Here is a 10,472-nt window from a genome sequence, read left to right on the forward strand (position 1 = left end):
TAGACAGAAGGATGGAGAATCCCTCTATGAAGCTTGGGAAAGATACACACATGATCAGAAAATGTCCCTCTGACATGCTTTCTGAATGGAGCATCATAGGTATTTCTATGATGGTCTCTCTGAACTATCCAGATGTCTTTGGATGCTCGCTGGAGGATCTCTTCATTGAAGAAGACGCCTCAGAAGCTCAAGAGCTGATTGAAATGGTTGCAAATAACCAATTCATGTACACTTCTGAAAGGAATCCTGTGAACAATGGGACTATCAAAGAAAGGAGTCTTGAGATTGATACTCTAAATGCCATTTTGGCTCAGAATAAAATATTGACTCAACAAGTCATTTGATTTCTCAAAGTCTGTCTGGAATGCAAAATGCACCAAGTAGTACTAAGGAGGCTTCATCTGAAGAAGAAGCCTATGATCCTGATAACCCTTCAATGGAAGAGGTGAATTACCTAGGAGAACCCTATGGAAACACCTATAATTCTTCATGGAGAAATCATCCAAATCTCTCATGGAGAATCAAGAGAGACCTCAACAAGGTTTCAATAACAATAATGGTGGAAGAAACGGTTTAGCAATGGCAAGCCTTTTCCATCATCTTCTCAGCAACAGACAGAGAATTCTAAGCAGAACCCCTCTGACTTAGCAACCTGGTCTCTGATCTAATCAAAACCACTCAAGTTTCATGACTGAAACAAGGTCCTCCCATTAGGAATTTGGAGGCACAAGTGGGACAGCTGAGCAAGAAAGTTACTGAACTCCATCCTAGTACTCTCCCAAGCAACACAGAAGAAAATCCAAAAGGAGAGTGCAAGGCCATCAACATGGCCGAATTTGGAGAGGAAGAGAGGAAGTGAACGCCACTGAGGAAGACTCAGTGGGCGTGCACTGACTCCATTGAGTTCCCCAATGAGGAACCATGGGAATCTGAGGCTCAAATGAGACCATAGAGATTCCATTGGATTTACTTCTGCCTTTCATGAGCTCTGATGATATGAAGAGGATAAGTATGTCACTGAAGAGCAAGTTGCTAAATACCTTGGAGCAATCATGAAGCTAAATGACAAGTTATTTGAAATGAGACTTGGGAGAATGAACCTCCTTTGCTCACCAAAGAAACTGGATGACTTGTCTAGGCAGAATTACCTCAAAAGAGACAGATCCAGGGAAGTTTTCAATACCTTGTACCATAGGCACCATGACCTTCAAGAAGGCTCTGTGTGACTTAGTCAAGTGTAACCTCATGCCTCTCTCTGTAATGGAGAAGCTAGGGCTCTTTAAGGTGCAAGCTGCAAGAATCTCATTAGAGATGGCAAACAACTCAGAAAACAAGCTCATGACTTTAGAGGATGTTTTGGTGAAGATTGAAAACCATTACATCCCTGCTGATTTCATAGTCCTAGACTGGAAGTGCATGGATGAATCCATCATCCTTGGCAGACCCTTCCTAACCACAGCAAAGGCTGTGATTGATGTTGATAGAGGTGAACTGATCATTCAAGTGAATGAAGAATCCTTTGTGTTTAAGGCTCAAGGATATCCCTCGGTCACTGATGAGCGGATAATTTGTATGCTTTTTGGCATTGTTTTTAGTATATTTTTAGTATGATCTAGTTAGTTTTTAGTATATTTTTATTAGTTTTTAGTTAAAATTCACTTTTCTGGACTTTACTATGAGTTTGTGTGTTTTTCTGTGATTTCAGGTATTTTCTGGCTGAAATTGAGGATCTGAGCAAAATCCGATCCAGAGACTCAAAAGGACTGCAGATGCTGTTGGATTCTGACCTCCCTGCACTCGAAGTGGATTTTCTGGAGCTACAGAAGCCCAATTGGCGCGCTCGCAACGGCGTTGGAAAGTAGACATCCTGGGCTTTCCAGCAATATTTAATAGTCCATACTTTGCCCAAGATTTGATGGCCCAAACCGGCGTTCAAAGTCACCTCAAGAAATTCCAGCGTTAAACGCCGGAACTGGCACCTAATTGGGAGTTAAACGCCCAAACTGGCACTAAAGCTGGCGTTTAACTCCAAGAAGAGTCTCTACACGAAAATGCTTCATTGCTCAGCCCAAGCACACACCAAGTGGGCCGGAATTGGATTTTATGTCATTTACTCATTTTGTACACCTTAGGTTACTAGTTTTTCTATAAGTAGGACCTTTTTACTATTGTATTAAGAATCTTCGGATCTTTGGAACCTTTCTCTAGAGATCTTTTGATCACTTTGGGAGGCTGGCCATTCGGCCATGCCTAGACCTTGTTCTTATGTATTTTCAACGGTGGGTTTTCTACACACCATAGATTAAGGTGTGGAGCTCTGCTGTACCTCGAGTATTAATGCAATTACTATTGTTCTTCTATTCAATTCCGCTTGTTCTTTGTCCAAGATATCACTTGTTCTTCAACTTGATGAAGGTGATGATTGACGCCCATCACCATTCTCCCCATGAACAAGGTGACTGACAACCACTCTTGTTCTACAAGCATCTGAGGCTTAGTGAATATCTCTTGGATTCCTGATTGCACGATGCATGGTTGATCGCCTGACAACCGAGTGCTCGCCTGACAAAACGAGCCAACCATTCCGTGAGATCAGAGTCTTCGTGGTATAGGCAAGAACTGATGGCGGCATTCAGAGAATCCGGAAGGTCTAACCTTGTCTGTGGTATTCTGAGTAGGATTCAATGATTGAATGACTGTGACGTGCTTCAAACTCCTAGCAGGCTAGGGCGTTAGTGACAGACGCAAAAGTATCAATAGATATTATTCCGGCCTGAACGAGAACCGACAGATGATTAGCCTATGCTGTGACAGAGCATCAGGGACGTATTTTCACTGAGAGGATGGGAGGTAGCTGCTGACAACAGTGAAACCCTACACGAGCTTGCCATGGAAAGAGTAAGAAGGATTGGATGAAGGCAGTAGGAAAGCAGAGAGACGGAAGGGAAGGCATCTTCATGCGCTTATCTGAAGTTCCTACCAATGAATTACATAAGTATCACTATCTTTATCTTTTATGTTATTTTCGTTCATCATCATACACATTTGAGTCTGCCTGACTAAGATTTACAAGATGACCATAGCTTGCTTCAATGCTAACAATCTCCGTGGGATCGACCCTTACTCACGTAAGGTATTACTTGGACGACCCAGTGCACTTGCTGGTTAGTTGTGCGAAGTTGTGTAATGCCATGGAATTGAGCTACCAAGTTTTTGGAGTTCATGACCGGGGATTATGAGAGTTGTGAAAAGTATTGTTCACAATTTCGCGCACCAAGTTTTTGGCGCCGTTGCCGGGGATTGTTTTGTGTATGGACAACTGACGGTTCATCTTGTTGCTTAGATTAGGTATTTATTTTTTTTTTTGAAATTCTTGAAGATGAATTCTAGAGTTTCATGATGATTTGTTGAAATCTGGCTGGCTGAGAAGCCATGTCTAATCTGATTGGACCGAGGTTTCAACTTATCACCACAAGAGCTTGTTGATTTTCATCAATTTTGCTTTTGGGGCAGTGATCTGCTAAGGCTTGGCTGGCCTTTGGCCATGTCTAGTGTTTTGGACCGAAGCTTTCTTTGAAGGCTTGGCTGGCTGTGAAGCCATGTCTAATTCCTGGACCGGAGCCTTAGACTAGCATTACACTGATTCCTGGAATTCTCATTAAGAATTTTGATACCTTTTCCCACTTAATTTTCGAAAAAAAAAATTTACAAAATCATAAAAAACCAAAAATATTTGATGTCTAGAGTCTCATCTTAAGTTTGGTGTCAAATGCATGTTTTTGTTATATCTTTCGAATCCATGCATAAAATTCTTTGTTTTGATCTTTAAATTCTATTGACTTGAGTATCTGGTGTTTCATATAGTGTCAGTAGTACACAAACTACTAAGTTTGGTGTCTTGCATGCATTGTTATTTGATTCTTGTTGCATTTTGATTATTAAAAATCCAAAAATATTTTTAATTTGTGTCTTTTCAAGTCAATGATACAAAGAATTGAAGATTCAGAACATACTGCAGAGGAATTATACAGAAAAAGCTGAGCATTCAAAAATGCCCAGTGAAGAAGACAGACTGGCGTTTAAACGCCAGCCAGGGTACCTGGTTGGGCGTTTAACGCCCAAAGAGGTAGCATTTTGGGCGTTAAACGCCAGAATGCCAGGATGGTGCTAGGGGGAAGATTTTGTTTTCAAAATCAATTTTTTTCAAGTTTTCAAAGTTTTTCAATCAAATCTTTTTCAAATCATATCTTTTCATCAAATGTTTCAAAATCAATTTCTTTCCTTTTTCAAAGACTTGCTAACAATCATGATTTGATTGAACTTTTTTGCCTTTTCTGTTGAGGAAGGTTTTATGTTTGAATCATATCTTTTCTTGTTAGACAAGTCATTAATTTTTAAAATCATATCTTTTAAAATTGTTTTCAAATCATATTTTCTCAATCACAATTTTTTTAAACCAATCATATCTTCTTAACCACATCTTTTTCAAAATAGTTTTCAATCAAATCTTTTTAACTTCTAATCTCAAAATCTTTTCAAAAATCACTTGATTCCTTTTCCACTTTCAATTTTCGAAAATTTCAATCAATTTTTAAAATGTTTTTAACATCTTTTAATTAATTTTCGAAAATCCTCTTCCCTCCTTCCCACTTCTATTTATGGAGTACCACTCCTTCTTATGCACAATTCGAACTCTATCTAATCAAGTTTGAATTCTTCTACCTTCTTTCTTTCTATTTTTCTTTTCCTCTGACACTTCAAGGAATCTCTATACTGTGACATAGAGGATTCCACATTTTCTTGTTCTCTTCTCTTTCATATGAGCAGGAGCAGAGACAAAGGCATTCTTGTTGAAGCTGACCCTGAGCCTGAGAGAACCTTGAAGCGAAAACTAAGAGAAGCCAAGGCCAACTCTCTTTAGAGGACTGACGAATTCTTCAAAGAAGAAGAACACATGCAGCCGAAAACAACAACAATGCCAACAATGCAAGGAAGGTGCTGGGTGACTTCACTGCACCTACTCCTGATTTCTATGGAGAAGCATCTCATCCCTGCCATTGGAGCAAACAACTTTGAGCTTAAGCCTCAATTAGTTTCTCTAATGCAACAGAATTGCAAGTTCCATGGACTTCCAATGGAAGATCCTCATCATTTTTTAGCTGAGTTCTTGCAAAATCTGTGACACAGTCAAGACTAATGGGGTTGACCCTGAGGTCTATAGACTGATGCTATTCCCTTTTGCTGTAAGAGACAGAGCTAGAATATGGTTGGATTCTCACCTAAAGAAAGCCTGGACTCTTGGGAAAAGCTAGTCATGCCTTCTTGGCAAAGTTCTTTCCACCTCAAAGATGGAGTAAGCTTAGAGTGGAAGTCCAAACCTTCAGACAGAAGGATGGAGAATCCTCTATGAAGCTTGGGAAAGATACAAACATTATCAGAAGATGTCCCTCAGACATGCTTTCTGAATGGAGCATCATAGGTATTTTCTATGATGGTCTCTCTGAACTATCCAAGATGTCTTTGGATAGCTCTGCTGGAGGATCTCTTCATCTGAAGAAGACGCCTACAGAGGCTCAGGAACTAATTGAAATGGTTGCAAAACCAATTCATGTACACTTCTGAAAGGAATCCTGTGAACAATGGGACTAGTCAGAAGAAAGGAGTTCTTGAGATTGACACTCTGAATGCCATACTGGCTCAGAACAGATATTGACTCACAAGTCAATTTGATTTCTCAAGTCTGTCTGGAATGCAAAATGCACCTGGCAGTACTAAGGAAGCTTCATGAGGAGAAGCTTATGATCCTGAGAACCCTTCAATGGAAGAGGTGAATTACCTAGGAGAACCCTATGGAAACACCTATAATTCTTCATGGAGAAATCACCCAAATTTCTCATGGAAGAATCAAGAGAGACCTCACAAGGTTTCAATAACAATAATGGTGGAAGAAATAGGCTTGGCAATAAAAGCCTTTTCCATCATCTTCTCAGCAACAGACAGAGAGTTCTAAGCAGAATACCTCTGACTTAGCAACAATGGTCTCTGATCTAATCAAAACCACTCAAAGTTTCATGAATGAACAAGGTCCTCCATCAGAAATTTGGAAGACAAGTGGACAGCTGAGCAAGAAAATTACTGAACTCCCTCCTAGTACTCCCAAGTAATACAGAAGAAAATCCAAAGGAGAGTGCAAAGCCATAACCATGGCCGAATATGGAGAGGAAAGAAAGGAGGTGGACGCCACTGAGGAAGACCCCAATGGGCGTGCACCAATCTCCTCTGAGTTCCCCAATAGGAACCATGGGAATCTGAGGCTCAAAATGAGACCATAGAGATTCCATTGGACTTACTTCTGCCATTCATGAGCTCTGATGAGTTCTTCCTCTGAAGAGGATAGTATGTCACTGAATAGCAAGTTGCTAAATACCTTGGAGCAATCATGAAGCTAAATGACAATTTATTTGGAAATGAGACTTGGGAAGATGAACTTCCCTTGCTCACCAAAGAACTGGATGACTTGTCTAGGCAGAAACTGCCTCAAAAGAGGTAGATCCTGGGAAGTTTTTCTATACCTTGCACCATAGGCACCATGACCTTCAAGAAGGCCTTGTGTGACTTAGGGTCAAGTGTAAACCTCATGCCCCTCTCTGTAATGGAGAAATTAGGGATCTCTGAGGTGCAAGCTGCAAAATCTCACTAGAGATGGCAGACAACTCAAGAAAACAAGCCTATGGACTTGTAGAGGATGTTCTGGTAAAAGTTGAAGACCATTACATCCCTACTGACTTCATAGTCCTAGAGACTGGGAAGTGCATGGATGAATCCATCATCCTTGGCAGACCCTTCCTAGCCACAGCAAAGGCTGTGATTGATGTTGATAGAGAGTTGATCATTCAAGTGAATGAAGAATCCTTGGTGTTTAAGGCCCAAGGACATCCCTCTATCATCATGGAGAGGAAGCATGAAGAGCCTCTCTCAAAACAGAGCCAAGCAGAGCCCCCACAGTCAAACTCTTAGTTTGGTGTTGGGAGGCCACAACCAAACTCTAAGTTTGGTGTTGAACCCCCACATTCAAACTCTAAGTTTGGTGTTGGGAGGTTTCAACACGGTTCTGAGTATTTCTGAGGCTCCATGAGAGTCCTCTGTCAAGCTAATGACATTAAAGAAGCGCTTGTTGGGAGGCAACCCAATGTTTTATAGTTAACTATTTTCTTTTGTTATTTTATCTTCTTTTGTAGGTTGATGATCATAAGAAGTCACAAAAACAATGAAAAAAGCAAAAAACAGAATGAAAAACAGGAAAAAACGCACACCCTGGAGGAGAAGAAGCTGGCGTTCAAACGCCAGAAATGCTAGCGTTGGGCGTTTAACGCCCAGTCTGGCACCATTCTGGGCGTTTAACGCCAGAAAGGGGCACCAGACTGGCGTTAACGCCAGTAAAGGGCAACAACCTGGCGTTAAACGCCAGGAATGGGCACCAGCCCGGCGTTTAACGCCAGAAATGGCTCAAAACGTGAATTTTGATGCCATTTGGTGCAGGGATGACTTTCCTTGACCACAGGATCTGTGGGCCCACAGGACCCCACCACCACTCTCTCTCTTCTTCCCCCATTCACCAATCACCTCAATACCTCTTCCCCAAAAACCCTCACCTATCAAATCCCATCTTTCTCTTCACACTCACATCCATCCTTCATAAATCCCCACCAACCTCACCCTTCAAATTCAAACCACTTTCCCTCCCAAACCCACCCATCATGGCCGAACCATTACCCCCCTCTCTCCTATATATACCCTTCTTCAACCCTTCATTTTCACACAACCTAAACACCACTTCTCCCCTCTTGGCCGAACACACCACCATCCCTATTCTTCATTCTTCTCTTCTACTCTCTTCTTTCTTCTTTTGCTCGAGGACGAGCAAACATTTTAAGTTTGGTGTGGTAAAAGCGTTGCTTTTTCATTTTTCCATAACCATTATGGCATCCAAGGCCGGAGAAACCTCTAGAAAGAGGAAAGGGAAGGCAAAAGCTTCCACCTCCGAGTCATGGGAGATGGATAGATTCCTCTCAAGGTGCATCAAGACCACTTCTATGAAGTTGTGGCCTTGAAGAAGGTGATCCCCGAGGTCCCCTTTTCACTCAAAAGGGTGAATATCCGGAGATCCGCCATGAGATCCGAAGAAGAGGTTGGGAAGTACTCACCAACCCCATTCAACAAGTCGGAATCTTGATGGTTCAAGAGTTCTATGCCAATGCATGGATCACAAAGAACCATGACCAAAGTGTGAACCCGAATCCAAAGAATTATCTCACTATGGTTCGGGGGAAATACTTGGATTTTAGTTCGGAGAGTGTGAGGGTGCGTTCAACTTGCCTATGATGCAAGGAGATGAGCATCCTTATACAAGAAGGGTCAACTTTGATCAAAGGTTGGACCAAGTCCTCACAATCATATGTGAAGAGGGCGCACAATGGAAGCAAGATTCAAGAGGAAAGCCGGTTCAATTAAGAAGGCATGACCTCAAGCCCGTGGCTAGAGGATGGTTAGAGTTCATACAACGCTCAATCATTCCCACTAGCAACCGGTCCGAAGTTACCATAGACCGGGCTATCATGATCCATAGCATCATGATTGGAGAAGAAGTAGAAGTTCATGAGGTCATAGCCCAAGAACTACAAGGTGGCGGATAAGTCCTCTACCTTAGCAAGGTTAGCCTTTCCTCACCTCATTTGTCACCTCTGTTATTCAGTTGGAGTTGACATAGAGGGAGACACCCCCATTGATGAGGACAAGCCCATTACCAAGAAAAAGATGGAGCACACAAGAGACCCCTCTCATCATGAGATCCCTGAGATACCTCAAGGGATGCACTTTCCTCCACAAATTATTGGGAGCAACTAAACACCTCCTAGGAGAGTTGAGTTCCAACATGGGACAACTAAGGGTGAGCATCAAGAACACTCCATCATCCTTCATGAAATTAGAGAAGACCAAAGAATCATGAGGGAGGAGCAACAAAGACAAGGAAGAGACATTGAGGAGCTCAAGCACTCCATAGGATCTTCAAGAGGAAGAAAGAGCCGCCATCACTAAGGTGGATCCGTTCTTTGATTTCCTTGTTCTTTATTCTTCTGTTTTTCGGATTTTATGCTTATGTTTATCCATGTTTTGTGTCTTGTGATCATTAGTGTCTTAGTGTCTATGCCTTAAAGTTATGAATGTCCTATGAATCCATCACCTTTCTTGAATAAAACGTGCTTAATTGAAAGGAAAGAATTGCATGAATTCTGAATTTTATAATAGTTTAATTAATTTGATGTGGTGCAACACTTTTGTTCTGAATGTATGCTTGAACAGTGCATATGTCTTTTGAATTTGTGGTTCATGAATGTTGGCTCTTGAAAGAATGATGAAAAAGGAGACATGTTACTGAGGATCTGAAAAATCATTAAAAATGATTCTTGAAGCAAGAAAAAGAAGGAAGCAAACGAAAAAAAAAAAAACCGAAAAAAAAAAAGAGAAAGAAAAAAAGAAGAAAGAAAAAGAAAGAAATAAAGTTGTGATCCAAGGCAATAAGAGTGTGCTTAAGAACCCTGGACACCTCTAATTGGGGACTTTAGCAAAGCTGAGTCACAATCTGAAAAGGTTCACCCAATTATGTGTCTGTGGCATGTATGTATCCGGTGGTAATACTGGAAGACAGAGTGCTTTGGGCCACAGCCAAGACTCAATAAATAGCTATGTTCAAGAATAATCATACTTTACTAGGAGAATCAGTAACACTATCTGGATTCTAAGTTCCTAAAGAAGCCAATCATTCTGAATTACAAGGGATAGAGTGAGATGCCAAAACTATTCAGAGACAAAAAGCTAAAAGCCCCGCTCATCTAATTAATACTGATCTTCATAGATGTTTTTGGAGTTCATTGCATATTCTCTTCTTTTTATCTTATTTGATCTTCAGTTGCTTGAGGACAAGCAACAATTTAAGTTTGGTGTTGTGATGAGCGGATAATTTGTATGCTTTTTGGCATTGTTTTTAGTATGTTTTTAGTATGATCTAGTTAGTTTTTAGTATATTTTTATTAGTTTTTAGTTAAAATTCACTTTTCTGGACTTTACTATGAGTTTGTGTGTTTTTCTGTGATTTCAGGTATTTTCTGGCTGAAATTGAGGGATCTGAGCAAAAATCCGATCCAGAGACTTAAAAAGACTGCAGATGCTGTTGGATTCTGACCTCCCTGCACTCGAAGTGGATTTTCTGGAGCTACAGAAGCCCAATTGGCGCGCTCGCAACGGCGTTGGAAAGTAGACATCCTGGGCTTTCCAGCAATATATAATAGTCCATACTTTGCCCAAGATTTGATGGCCCAAACTGGCGTTCAAAGTCACATCAAGAAATTCCAGCGTTAAACGCCGGAACTGGCACCTAATTGGGAGTTAAACGCCCAAACTGGCACTAAAGCTGG

Source organism: Arachis stenosperma, chromosome 2, assembly GCF_014773155.1.
Source record: "Arachis stenosperma cultivar V10309 chromosome 2, arast.V10309.gnm1.PFL2, whole genome shotgun sequence".
In the NCBI taxonomy this organism is placed as follows: Eukaryota; Viridiplantae; Streptophyta; class Magnoliopsida; order Fabales; family Fabaceae; genus Arachis; species Arachis stenosperma.